Genomic DNA, 15,056 nt, shown 5'->3' on the forward strand with positions numbered 1-15,056 from the left:
GTACCGTGAACACTGTTCTGGTGAGGGGCACTTCCAAAGCCCTGACTTAAACATTACACAAGATCTCTATGTAATAAAAACACTTGTACCTCCTTAAAATTTTTTATTTCATTTCTGCCAAAAGGTACATCTCTCTTTTTGCAAGTAAACATTTCTATTTTTTCTCTATTTTTGTATTTTTTTAAATCTTTTTTACCCTTTAGTAGTTTCATAAAGAATGTCTCTGGATCACCACAAAAAAATTTCTTCTCTAAAAAAGGTATAAACATAGATGTTAGCTCATCTTACAAACCTATTAAACAGTTTGAGATAGGTGTAATTAAAAGAAAAAAAATCAGAAAACATGATTTTCAAACTAATACAGTTAGTTGCATTTATTGAAAGTAATTATACTGGTTTGACTGGATTTTTTGAATATCGATATGTGTTTCTTCCAGGGAAAAAACAGTTTTAAGATAACTGATATATGTTTTTGTCAAATGTAATTTAACTATTTTTATAAAAGCAACACTATAAAATAATTTAGCATGATAATAGAAACAAAGTGCATCTCTGTATCATTTTTAAAATTAGATAAGCATATAGCCAGGCTCATTCATTGCCATAGTGAGAACAGGCCTGGACATTCCCTGTGTCTTCTGTATAATAAAACACTGGGCTTGCCTTTCTTCCATGTTCTTGGGAGGGAGCTTCTAAATTTTTGTGATTTCCCCAGCGATAGGAGTATCTCTGTTATTTATGGTGGAGGGTGGTCAGACCCTCTGACCACACTTGAGTTTATGCTTATGATGTGATTCATAGTGTGTCCCTAGACAGTTTATGCAAACAAGATGTCCCTGCATGGGGACTAGCCATGCCAGATAAACCAACCTATAATTAGAAGTTTGGGGCTCTGAGCCACATCCTATAAGCTTGACCTCCAGGAAGGAGATGGGGGTTGGAGATTGAGTTCAATCTTTGGCCAATGATTCACTCGATCTTGCTTATGTAATGAAACGGAAGCTCGGGTGAGCTTCTGTGGTTAACAACACTCTGTGCATATTGTTACACATCAATCTGCTAAGAGGGCAATCGTCTTGTCTCTCAAAGTCCCAGGGGAGAGGACATGGAAGCTTCGCACTTGGACTCCTCCCAGACCTCATTGTTTGAGACTCTTCTTTTGGCTGGCCCTTATTTGTGTCCTTTTTGCTATAATAAAACTACAGTCATCAGTATAGCACTTTCCAGAGTTATGTCAGTCATTTCAGTGAATTCTTGTAGCTGAGCATGCAGTGGGAAACTCCGGATTTGTAGCAAGTTGATCAGGGGCATAGGAACCCCTGAACTTGCAGCTGGTGTCTGAAGTGAGGGCTGTCTTGATGGGGACTGTGCTCTTAACCTTTGGAATTCCCTGGTTGGTAGTGTCAGAAGTCACTGTAGCTACTATTTTCCCCCTATGCATTGCAAATCTACGGTCAGGCACTAGTTTTGGGGCATACAACTTACTATTCCCATTGCCAAATCAAAGGCATTTAATTCAATAGTGTATAAACTTATATATGATTACTATGGTTGCTAGCTTGAATAACATGTTCTTAATAGGTAATAGAATCAGTTGTCAGGTTTCATTTTTACACAGCATTAAGTACTCTTGTCTTTTCCAGTTTAGTGAGCTGCCCCAAATCTAACAGTTACTAAACACACTCTAATTGACTAAATAGTATAGTCAGAATCAGTTAGATGTTTTTGAAGCTGGATTTACACTGCTACAACATGAAGGTGTAATTTAATTCACTTGGTCAGGCTCTGTTAGAGACCTGAAAGACTTAGTGTAATTAAGACCCTAAAAAAACATGTGTAGCATCATTTTTTAATTAAAATTTATCAGTAAAATGGAGCAATATATTAAATTCTGGAAAACAGGAAACTTAGTAAGTGAAATTAACTTGTTTGTGAACAAAAGAAAAACTTAATTATTCATTACAACATCTCTTGAATTTAGGCAAAGTATATTTTCATATAACTGACAGCACAGCTAATAATAACTGTTACTATAAGTATAACTTTAAAAATATTGTCATGCCTATTTTTTAATTTTTTCTAGTTTTTATTCTGCTTGTTTAATTTGTAAGTGCAAGCCATTTGCTTTGATTTTATTCTAATATTTTTACCATATCTACTTGTTGAATCTTCTCTTCACATTCTTCCATGACTTCTAATTATTCATTCAGGAATGCTATGGCGAAATGGTCATGCCTTAGTGTGACTGAGAGTAGAGATGGTAATTCGTGTTGTCACTGTGATCACTGAGAAATAAGAATGTATTTAAGAATACTATCATATGTAAAACATTTATAAGCTTGAAAAGCATTGCACAGCCTCATCTAAGTTTAGCAAAAAAAAAAAAAAAAAAAAAGAGCCATTGTCTCACACACTCCAAAATAAACATACAGGAATGGAGGTTCATGAAGCATTTATATCAGAAAATCTCTTACACCTTAAGTTAATGCATGATAATAACATTTGAAATTCAGTGCAATTTAATCAAACAACTAGATCCCAATGACAAAGGCTGTCGTATATTAATTGAAAAGCATTTAATCCAAGATTAAGAATTACCAAATCATCATGTCCAGAAGACAAAGCCCACTAACATAGTACAATAACTAATAAAACTTATAGGAAGAAATTCATCTTAGAATAATTGATTTCTATTTTCATTATTTAGTGGGAATAAGACCCTTTCAGCTTTAAGTATATTTAATTGAATTAACTTTGTGGAAATAGACACTTTCATATGTATCAAATAAAAAACAAAGACTATTTAAATAGAAAAAGATTAATTTTCTAGAAGCATATGACTCTCCTGCATGGCCTAATGCTGGACATTAGAACCAAATATATCATCTGGAATTGTACAAATGGAGTCATGGGCAAAAAGAATTCTACAGATAAATCTTACGTTCTCCATAATCAGAGTTCTATTGGTTGAACTTTTGTTATCATTAGAATGGATAGGGAAAAAGAAATGATATTCAAGTTTCTATACGATGTGAATATTAAAAAATGTACCAAAAAAGTCATTTATTCCCTTCTTCAAATACACAGATACATATACGCACTGTCCTACTAAGTGCCAAATACATTTTTAATTGGAAAATATATTTATTTATCATTTTTATACTGGTGGAATAAACATCCTATCTTTATGCAATCGAGGCTCTAAATTAATTGTGTAATTTTAAATAAAACCAGAAGGTACATGTACAAAGGAGGGTTAATTATACTTGTCTAGACAGACAAGTATATTTTACTTTTTGTAAAAATATAAAAATGCATTTAAGATCTGAGAGGGCAGGGTATGATTAGCTTGACTGTGGGCATATCTTTAATATTTTGGTGATAAATAACTCATGTAAATTAGAGAGATAACATAATCAACAAGGTAACAGATATACAAAACTTAAAAGTGTGATTCGATGATAAGCATCTATGCTGAGTATGAACATAGGAGCTTTGATGAACAAGCTAAGTACATATACTAGATGAGATAATGCCAAACAGAAGATGAGGTATGAGAAGTGGCATTTCCTTACATGTGGAAAGATATATACATATAAATAATTACCAAAGGACATGTGATGCTAGTGTTGCTAGTATGTAGTAATGATTCTCACAGTAGGGCTATTCTTTTCTTTAAATATTAGATATTGAAGGCAATGATTTTTGTATGCTTTTAATTTTCTACCATGTTTTTTTAAAAAAATCTACATAATTAATGATAAAGCAATTTGCAGACTTTAATAATAAAATATCAAATAATGAATTTATACTTGTTTAATGAAAGAAGCACTACCTTTAAAGAATAAGTTGATCACAGTAATTTACCTTATAAAATATCATACACTTGTTATTGCTTATGGTTATTTATAGTAATATATTTTGTCCTGTATTAATATACATTTATATTCTGAACAAAAATATTCTGAACACATGCCAGTAGATTACATTTAGTTAGTGGATGAACAATGATATTGATACAAGAAACATTTATATTGTCATTTTAAAACTTTATTGTCCACATACATTTTAAATTATAACTTACTTTATAATTTTTCATAATCAAAAAGTGAACTGTCATACTTCCCTGCACTGCCATGCCCAATTATATTGAAATTGTTCTTCTCTTATTGTACAGCATGGTGACTATAGTAAATGATGGCATATTGTATTCTTGAAAAATGCTGAGTGGATGTTAAATATTCTCACAACAGAAATAACTATGCAAGGTAATGCATATTTGAATTAGCTATGTTTAACTATACCATGCTGTAAATATCTTCTGGTACATCATAAATCCACACAATTTTATCTGTCAATTTAAAATAAATAAATAAATTTGAAAACACAAAAAAATTGTTCTTCCAAAGCACATTATGGTCTACATATATTACCATCAATCACATACTGCAATGACAGTAAAATGAAAGCTTTCATTTAGCATGCTCTGTCATGCAGCAGGGTCATTCAGAAATGATCGGGTACCAGCACTCTCAGTTTAGAGATCGCATTGCACATTGCAGAAAGAACTGCCCCTGTTGAGATGCTGCTTATCTTTTTGCTCCTTTGAGGATACCATGTCCTTCAAATTGATGAAAGCATATCAGAAAAATGAAACGTTCATTTTTATGAGAACAAGTTTATATATGAGAATCTTTAAATCATATGGAACAACAAACTGCTTCTGACCAGGATATATCATGAAGAGAACAGCATCACTGGAAAAAAGGATGAATGGAGGCAGAGATGGAGAGAAAGAAGAAGAATGAGAAAAATTATAACTAGCAATTTTGAATTTTTACCCAGCAAAAATAAAATTGCATGCACAAATAGATAACAAGAATGATTAAAACCTATTCTCAATGCTGATGTTGAAATGGGACCGGTAGGGTTAAACGAAGCCTTTCAGAAATTGCACTTTCATTATCTAAAATAACTTATTTTTTTGATAAATGAAGAAATAGCTCCATATATGCAATGGAATTTTTAATGAAACATTTTTATTGCAGAACTTTCAATTCAAGTGGACATATTCATTTCGATATAGCCAGTCAGCAATTTAACATCTTTTTTGTCACTCAGTTTAGCTTTCTCATTTCATGTCTGAGATTTCTTTGTTACAATAAAATTATCTGTGGCTATTTTATACACTTATGCAAAGGGGAAAGTCTCTGACCTTGCAGGTTTTGAATTTTGTTACTTAGTTTGTTTTCTTTAAATAAATGTTGTATTACAATAAAAACAGTTTGCATAAACCTCTTTCTGTAATCTGAACTCTTGGCTGATCTTGTATTCATCTGTATTCAAGGTCTCATCCACTTCGGCAACAAAAGCAATCCATGTCTTTATCCCTGCTTATGATTTATTTTTTAAATAATATTTCATTTCCTAAAAATTTGCTATTTATTATATAATCTAAACCTTTGCAATTGTTATCACCTATATTGCCTTTTGCAAGCATTGTAGGGAAAATGAGGTTTAAGGCACATACAACCAAATCACAGACTGGAGTTTAATTCTTTCTAAAGTGTCAGGAAGATGTTTTCAGGCTGAGAAGCATTAGGTCTCTGGGTACTCGGAGCAATGTCAATGAAGGGGAATTATTCAGGAGATTACTGAAAAAAGGATTAGTGGCAAAATTAGGCAGGACTGTGTGCCTCTGTACCTGCTTGATTACTCTGCATCTCAACTGCCTGAACGACAAAGATAACCCTGTCTTTGCTCTGTGCCTCGTGACACCATTAAGTGATTCAGAGTTCTCTTTTACACAGTAACACAGTATGATGGCTTTATGGATTTTTCTCACCAGCGTAAGAAAACTCATTATCAAAATAAATCATTATGTATAACCCTGGTGTAGCATTGTCAGCATTTTTAAACAGATAAATTCATTTCTAAAATCTAATAAAATATCAGTCATATTTAATAGACTTTCTCTTGATCCCAATATCTGGAAGTACTTTCTGATGTTCTACTTTTGTAGAATTGTCTGATGTCTAATTTTGAAGAATACTTTTGGATATTGTCTCTAAAAGAATGCTGAAATACATAGCACCAAATGCAAGGCTCTTGTGATGTGAGACAGTAAAATGAACCTGAGCTGATTGGAAAGGAAAAAACTGGGTTAATATGCTGACAGAAAATGGACAGAGCATAAGGATCTTGCTGTCTCAATGACTGAATCAGACCAACACAGACTTTAGATTATGATACTTTCTTGACTAGCATGCCATTCTGACTACTTAAGTATATATTTTGGTTCATTATCTAGCTATTATTCAGAATATATAAGAATATCCATTTGACACACATAAATGATAATATATGATCTCAAGGTGAAGTTTTCATTCAAAGGTATCATTTTTCTCTACTATATATAATTTGTTAGTTGCAAACTAACAAATTGATGCAAATAAATGCAAACTACTTTTTTATTCAAGAAATTAGAAATTTTTTCCTGGAGAAAATGATATTTAATTAAAATCTGCATCTGCAATGCACAGCCTTTCAATAACCTATGTTTACAACGGCGACTTTATTTTCACATGGTATCCTCACTCACAATTGGCCTTTTAAAAATGTTTAAATTTAGAACTGGCCTTTAAAAATAAAAATAATTTCACAAGCACCATCTTTCCTGGAAAATAATCTCATTCTGGAGAGCCTAAATCGCTACAAATGTGAGTTACAGTGATAAAGAGTACATCTAGCAGATCATTCCTTAAACAGAAATAATGACCTGTATTAGTTAATCTACATCTTACATTATTAGCAAGTCTCAGTATGAAGTATATAGGATATTTTGATAAATATTTGGCCTCATTCTGTAGTAAATTGAAGATATTTGGAAAAACTAAATGATAATTTCTATTTAAAAATTTTCTTAATAAAATATATTTATTAAATTAATATAAAATATTTATTTTAAAGTAATAGCCAACATTACACCTAATGTTAAATTTAACTTGAAAACTTAGCTCTTACCTTAGTGCATTTGGTCTGCTAAACAAAGTACTATAGACTGGATAGCTTATAAACAACAGAATGTTTTTTCTTACAATTCTGGAGGCTGGGAAGTCCAAGATCAAGGTGCCTGCAAATTTGGTGTCTGGTGAAGGCCTGCTTTCTGGTTCACAGGCAAAGACTTCTGTGTCCTCACATAGGACAAGGGGCAAAAGGTCTAACTTGGGCTTCTTTTGTAAGGGCACTAGTTCCATTTTTGAGGGTTCCACCCCCACTACCTAATCAACTCTCAAAGTTTCTCCCTCCAGACACCATCACTTTAGGGGTGAGAATTTCAACACGTGACTTTTGTGTGGGGCCATAGCAGCTCTCAGCTTTGATGGTTATTTGTTAACTATATTAAAATTACAATGTTAGGTTATAATTTTTAAAAAGTAAAAGACAATAGAGAATGATAAAGAATGACAGAGAATGAATAGAGAATGATGGAGAAAACAATAGATAATGATATAAATTAAAAGCAAAAATTTCATAATATTCTGCTACTAAAGCCTATCCATACATACACATACATATTAAATCCTATCCACTAGAAGTCACAACTGTTTACAGTTTGGATTGGATTGAATTGAATCTCCCTAGGCCTGCCTGCCTTCCTTTATTCCTTTTTTGGTTAATTTATATAAGAATGTGTCTACATACTTAGGTACACATACACTTATTTAATATATACACATATAAAAATTATAATTTATACACTGACATATTTAGGTATATTTTGATCCAAATTGTCTCACACTGCCCCTAAAAAAATATTTTTTTCATCTAACAATGCAGTAAGGATAACATGTTACAGCAATACATAAAGATATTCCTCATTCTTTTCTTATTTATTTGTTTATTCATATAAAGTATTCATTGAACATTATCTTTTATTCAATTTGTCAGGAACTGGAGATACAGCAGTGAATAATACAGAAAATGAACACAGGAATTGGAAGATTTTGTAAAGAGAAATAGAGAAAGCCAGATCATTTCAGATCTTTTGAGTTGTAATAGGAACTTTGGGTGTTAGCTAAACGAGGTGGAAAACCACTAGAAGATTTGAGTAGAATGTGACTCAGAAATGGCTGCTACTTTGACAATAGCCCCAGAAGCACAAGAGTAGAAATAAGGAGACCTGTAAGTAGAAGCCAATTGGAATAATCAGGAAAGAAGTGAGCATGGATAGGACCAATGTAAAAGCAGTGGATGTGATAAATGTCTAGCTCTGGGTAGATGTCAAAATTGACAGCTGATAAGATTTGTGGATAAAGAGCAAAAACAGGAGTAAAATATCAATTCATTTTTTAAATGGATGTTAATTTTATTTAAGGCAATTTTAGCCTCAATGGATGGATGATCATATTTTTGTTTATTTTTATTAGGATAGCAAATTTTATTGATGAATATTAATATTGAATGATCATAATTCTTAAATATGCAAAAGGTGATTGGTCTGTATTTTTCCATGACAGTGAAATACTAGTCTAGTACATTCTCTTATTTCTGATGCTCTTTCCTCTTTATAAACAAGTACTAAAAAGTGGAAATGGCACAGACATCAATCAGGAAAGGCATTTGGTCAACCCAAGTGAGATTGTCCCAGTGTGTAGAAGTGGATTATCAGAACTGGTTATGGTTGCATTAGTCTTTCTGCTTGGATACTCAGTAGACATTTTGCTTACCTCTAAATCCAAGGAAATTTTGTAAGCCTTGTCTCAAGGTTAATAGATCTATATATGTTGTATTGCAATATGAACTCCATCAACATATTAATTTCTCAGAAGTTTACTGAATTTTTTCAAATATATTTCTTTTATTTTCTTAATTAGGATTAATTATAAATGTATATTCTCCTATATTTGCCCTCTATCGTTATTTTCCCCATATTTTTAATAATTTATTTTAGATTCCATTTTTATTTCTTTTCATGTCTTACTGTTTTACCAATACCTGTTATATATATAGTAAATGTAAATATTTACTATCACTAGGAAGGCTGACATTTTTGTACTAATTTTAATATTTCTTTAATTTCTTTTCTGAGTTTCTCTAATATTTTATCTCATCTGTCCACCTATTATATCTTCCCTGAGCTTTCATATCTATGCTTTGAATTCAATAACGTTTAAATAAATTTTTCAATTCTGGAGTGGTATATTTTTATTTTGACTTTCAATTTCTTTAGTGTTGCATTTCTTACAAAGTTTTCTTCAACATTAATTTGATCATATTTTTTCCTTTTTCTTTTTAAATAATGTACTATAATTTGCTTGATCCTGTGCTGCTTCTTTTTAGTTTATGAATAATCTTTTAATTTTGATTGACACATAGTATAGCACATATTTATGGGTATAAGGTGATGTTTTGACACATGTATACATGATGTAATAATCAAATTGGGCTAATTACCATATCCATCATCTTAAACATCGATCATATCTTTGTCATGAGAACATTTAAAAATCTTCCCTAGCTATATTGAAATATGCAATACATTATTGTTAACTCTGTCATCCTATATGCAATAGAATACTAGAATTTATTCCTTCTAACTGTAGCTTTGTACCTGTTGCCAATCACTCCCTCCATCCCCATCCTCTGGCAACTACTATTTTACTCTCTATTTCTATGACAAGAACTTTTTAGATTCCACATATATGTGAGATCATAAGATATTTGTCTTTCCATGCCTGGCTTATTTCATGTAACATAGTGTCCTCCAGCTTCATGCATACTGGTGCAAATGACAGGATTTATTTGTTATGGCTAAATAATATTCTATTCTATATATACATCATGTTTTATTTATTCATTCATTCACTGATGGACATTTAGGTTGATTTCATATCATAGTTATTGTGAATAGTGCTGTAATAAACATAAAAGTGCAGGTGTCCTTTCAACATACTGATTTTCTTTCCTTTGGATATATGAGGTCTGTCAAGAAATTATCCAGCCATACAACATGAACAATAGAGGCTTTTATTGAAGAAGATACAAGAAACATTGTACATGGGACAATGATGCCTCAGTCCCCTTCAATGTGGGCACCTTGGCACCTCACACAGTTCTCCCAGAATCTCTTTACCTAACTTGCACACGTTCAACGTTCTCAGGTGTTCTGCTTGTTGCAGGCCTTCCAGAACGTCAGTCACTTTCCACAGATTCTCTACCATCTTTGAAGAATTTGTGCCAAACTTTTATTTGTGCTGCACTCCTTGCAATGTCCCCAAAAGCCTTCTGAATTATCTGAATAGTTTTTGCGGAGGGTTACTCAAGTTTAATACAAAATTTGATGCAGATTCATTGTACTACTGGTCAGTCATTTTGAATGTGACAGCCACACAACACACACGCTCACTCGGTGGCGTCTAGCGCCCCACCGACTAGTACAGTGAAGTCCTCGTTGTTCATGCACGCACATTCCAGTCCACTCCCCTTGGCTGCCAGGTTACATTGATGGCGCACAAACCATTCTTACTATATTAACAATGGCTGGATACTTTCTGGACAGACCTCGTATGCCCAGTAGTGGAACTGTTGGATCCTATGATAGTTCTATCTTTAATTTTTTGAGGAACCTCAATACTGTTTTTTATAGGGTTGTACTAATTTACATTTCCAACAGCATTGTCTAAGTGTTCCCTTCTCTCCAAATCCTTGCCAACACTTGATTTTTTTAAAAAAATTTTTCATAGTGTCCTCTTAACTGGAGAGAGGTGATATCTCATTATAGTTTTGATTTGCATTTCCCTTATGATTAGTGATGTTGAACGATTTTTCATATATCTGTTGGCTATTTGTATGTCTTCTTTTGAGAAATGTGTATTCAGGCCCTTTGCCCATTTTTTTTTTTATTTGGGCCATTTGTTTTCTTATGGTTGACATTTTTAATTCCTTATACAGTTGACACTTGAACAACACAAGGTTTGGGGTACCCAACCTCACACAGTGGAAAATCCATGTATGACTTTTGACTCTCCCCAAACTTAACTACTAATAGCCTACTATTGATTATCTTTCTGATAACATAAACAGTTAACACATATTTTGTATGTTATCTGTATTATATTCTTATAGCATAAGCTAGAGACAAGAAAATATTAGCAAGAAAATCATAAGCAAAAGAAAATACATTTAACATTCATTAACTGAAAGTAGATCATTACAAAGGTTTTCATCCTTGTTGTCTTCACATTGAATAAGCTGAGGAAGAGGAGCAAGAGGAGGGGGAAGACACCCTTTCTATCTTAGGAGTGAAAAAGGTAGAGGAAAATCCACACATAAGTGGATCTGTGTAGTTCAAATTCATGTTGTTCAAGGGGGAACTGTATATTGTGGATATTAACACCTTATTAGAAGTATAATTTGCAAATATATTGTCCTTTCCTGTGGGTTGACTCTTTGCTCCATCTATTGTTTTCTCTACTGTGCAGAAATTTTTTAGTTTGTAGCAAACACATTGTGCCCCATAGGTAATTTTTCACCCTTCATCCCCACCCACTCTCTCACTTCTGTTGTCTCCAATGTCCATTTTACCACTGTGTGTGTTCCTCTGTAACCATAGTTTAGTTCCCACTAATAAGTGAGAACATGCAACATTTATTTTTCTATTCCTATGTTACTTCACTTGGGATAATGACCTCCAGTTCTATCCAAGTTGCTGCAAAAAACAGTATTTCATTTTTACTTATCACTGACTACTACACCATGATATATATGCACCACACTTTCTTTATCCATTCATCCATCAATGGACAATTAGGTTGATTTCATAACTTTGCTATTGTGAATTGTGTTGCAATAAATATCTGAGCCCAGATATCTTTTTGATATAATGATTTCTTTTCCTTTGGATAGATACTCACTGGTGGGATTGCTGGATTGAATGGTAGATCTACTTTGAGTTCTTTGAGAAATCTCCATACTGATTTCCATTGAGTTATACTAAATGTATTCAGCAAAGGTTCAGGTTATAAAATCAAGATACAAAAATCAATAGCATTTCTTTGCAACAACAAAGACCCAGCTGAGAACTGAATTAAGAATTCAATGCCATTTGCAATAGCTGCCAAAATACCTAGGAATAAATTTAATCAAGAAAGTTTAAGATCTTTACAAAAGGAACTACCAATCACTGATAAAAGAAATTGTAGATGACATAAATAAATGGAAAAACATCCTATGCCCACAGATCCAAAGAATCAATATTGTTAAAATGAACTTACTGTCCAAAGCAATCTATAGATTCAATGTAATTCCTATCAAAATATCAACATAATTTTTATAGAATTAGAGAAAACAATTCTAATACTCATTATAATGATTTCTTTCCCTTTAGAGAGATACTCACTAGTGGGATTGCTGGATTGAATGGTAGCTCTACTTTGAGTTCTTTGAGAAATCTCCATACTGATTTCCATTGGGTTATACTAATTTACAGCCCCACCAACAGTGTATAGGTGTTTTCACTGCCTCTGCGGCAACATCTATTGTTGTTTGCCTTTTTAATAAGGACCATTCTAGTTGAACTAAGATGGTATCTCATTGTAGCTTTAATTTGCATTTTTCTTATAATTAGTGATATTAAGCTATCTTTCATGTTTTTTGGACATCTGTATGTCTTCTTTTCAAAATGTCTGTTCATGTCATTTGCCTTCTATTTAATGGGATTGTTTATTCTTGCTGAGTTGTTTGAATTCTTTGTGGATTCTGGATATTAGTCCTTTGTTGAACACACAGTTTACAAATATTTTGTCCCATTCTGTGGGTTGTCTATTTGCTCTTTTCATTATTCTTTTTGCTGTACAGAAGCTTTTTAGTTAAGTCCCATTTGTCTAGTTTTGTTTTTATTGCATTTGCTTTTGGGGTGTTAATCATAAATTCTTTGCCTAGACCAATGTCCAGAAGAGTTTTTCTTAGGCTTTCTGCTAGAATTTTTGTCGTTTCAGGTCTTACATTTAAGTCTTTAGTCCATTTTGAGTTGATTTTTGTAGATGATGAGAACTATGGATCTAGTTTGATTCTTTTGCATGTGGCTATCCAATTTTCCCAGTATCATTTGTCCAATAGATGATCTTTTCTCCAGTGTATGCTTTTGATTGTTTTGTCAAAGTTCAAAACAGCCAAAACAGTGTAGGTATATGATTGTTAAGTTTGGGTTCTCTATTCTGACCCATTGATCTATGCACCTGTTTGTATGACAGTCCCATACTGTTTTAGTGACTATAGCCTTGTGTATAATTAAAAGTTGGGTATTGTGGTGTCTCCAGTTTTATTCTTTTTGGTTAGGATAGCTTTGGCTATTGGGGCTCTTTTTTGGTTCCATATGAATATTAGAATACTTGGCTTTGATTTCGGTTTCCTGCAGTAATGTGATCTTTATATGATTTCTTAGACAGTACACAGGATCAGTGTTATCAATAATTTTCTTGGTGGCTTAATGGTATACTTATTCATTGAGATCATATGCAATTTTGCTGGGATCTTAGGTGCCAGCTGAGTCAATATTCTGGTATTTTCTTTTTGCACACATTATCTCTTTTTATTTTGTTTGAAGAACTCCCTTTAGAAGTTCTTGTAAGATAGACCTGGTGGTGATAGAGTTTTTTCAGATTTTGTTTGTCCTGGAAAGTTTTTATCTCTCCCTCATGCCACTGGGGCATGTCTCTGCCTGATGCCGAGGCAGGGCCAGAATCCTTGTCATAGTCACAGGCCTGGAGTTAGGGTCTATTGGGTTTTGCCCAGTATTGGGTTTAATTGTGATGGGCCCAGCACTGAGATCCAAATCAAAGTCCTTCACTCACTTTCCCCTCCTTTCCCCAGGTGAGGTGGGTAGCTCTCCATGCTGTGCTGCTTAGAGTTGTACAAGGGATGATTCAGGCAATGTGGTTCTGTACTGAGATCTCTCACCTGGTTTCCTTACCTCTTGTGAGGTGTTTTTTTGCTGATTACTGGAGGATCTTATTCTGTCATTTTGCTCCACCCTTTCTCCAATAATTTTTTAATAAGATAGTTTCTATCAGATGAGCTACTGGAAGTCTTTCAAATGAGGCATGGAAGACATAATCTACAGTAGCAGGAATTTTTCCTAATTTTTAATGAAGTTTTTTGTGGCATTAAATTATTGTGGTAGTAGTGGTGAGAGAGAGAGAAAGAGAGAGAGAGAGGAAGTTTTAACTTTATTTTTTTCCAATTAGCAAAGATCTGAAACTATAGACTTAATATCATTCATAATTTCACTCTTTAACATATCCTTATCTTCAAATTACTTTCCATAAAAATGATACTTTAATGAAGTTTAGGAACTCTTACATGTTCTATTTTTATAATTATTATTTTACAATATAATTTTTACATATTTTCTCAATATATTTATGCAATTTATTGCAAGATTTCATTTTTTAAAAATGAACCCTCTATTCCTTTTGAATTGTCAATTTTATCTCTGGTCTTCTTGTATTTTTGCCTTCTTTGTTTAAGGGTATCTGTTTCATGCTATTACTCTTATGAACACGAAGTCAAACAAAATCATTTTCAACACATTTATCCTTTTCTGTCCTCTTATATGGATTCCAGAGAGATGATATATTTGAATTTTAAGCCTTTCTTTCAGGCAGAGGTGGATACTTAAACAGTTCTTGCCATGTAATGTATGAAGAATTTTCTGTGGAAGCTTTTTCTACACGACTAAAAGAAACCACTTACTTTTTCTCCCATTCTTTATTTCTGCCTGGGACCACAAATGTTGTTCTTGGAGCTGCATTGCCACCATGAGGCCACTGGGGAAAAATGTCAAATGACAAGCATTTTAGAAAAAAGAACTCTGTTCTTAGCAATTTAGGAAATGAGAACCTGCACCTTTTTGGAAGGAAGAAGGACTGTCTCCTTTTTTTTTTGAGGCTAAAAATAGCCTTCTCTCTATTTGTGCTGGTGATTGATAGCTTTTCTGTGACCTGAAATGGTAGAGGAGTTCACTGTTTTATGCACAGAAGTTTCCAGGAACTGCT

The 15,056-nt window shown here is 33.0% G+C and overlaps 1 long non-coding RNA gene across 1 annotated transcript in view; it reads right to left on the reverse strand.

The window, feature by feature from the left end:
- Positions 1-2,107: 2,107 nt before the first annotated feature.
- LOC142864840 (uncharacterized) overlaps positions 2,108-15,056 on the reverse strand; it is a 146,061-nt gene continuing 133,112 nt past the window's right edge. The window contains exon 4 of the long non-coding RNA XR_012915144.1: positions 2,108-2,285. This is a non-coding gene — a long non-coding RNA (uncharacterized LOC142864840). The remainder of the gene's footprint in view (positions 2,286-15,056) is intronic.

This window comes from Microcebus murinus, chromosome 27 (assembly GCF_040939455.1).
Source record: "Microcebus murinus isolate Inina chromosome 27, M.murinus_Inina_mat1.0, whole genome shotgun sequence".
Classification (NCBI taxonomy): Eukaryota; Metazoa; Chordata; class Mammalia; order Primates; family Cheirogaleidae; genus Microcebus; species Microcebus murinus.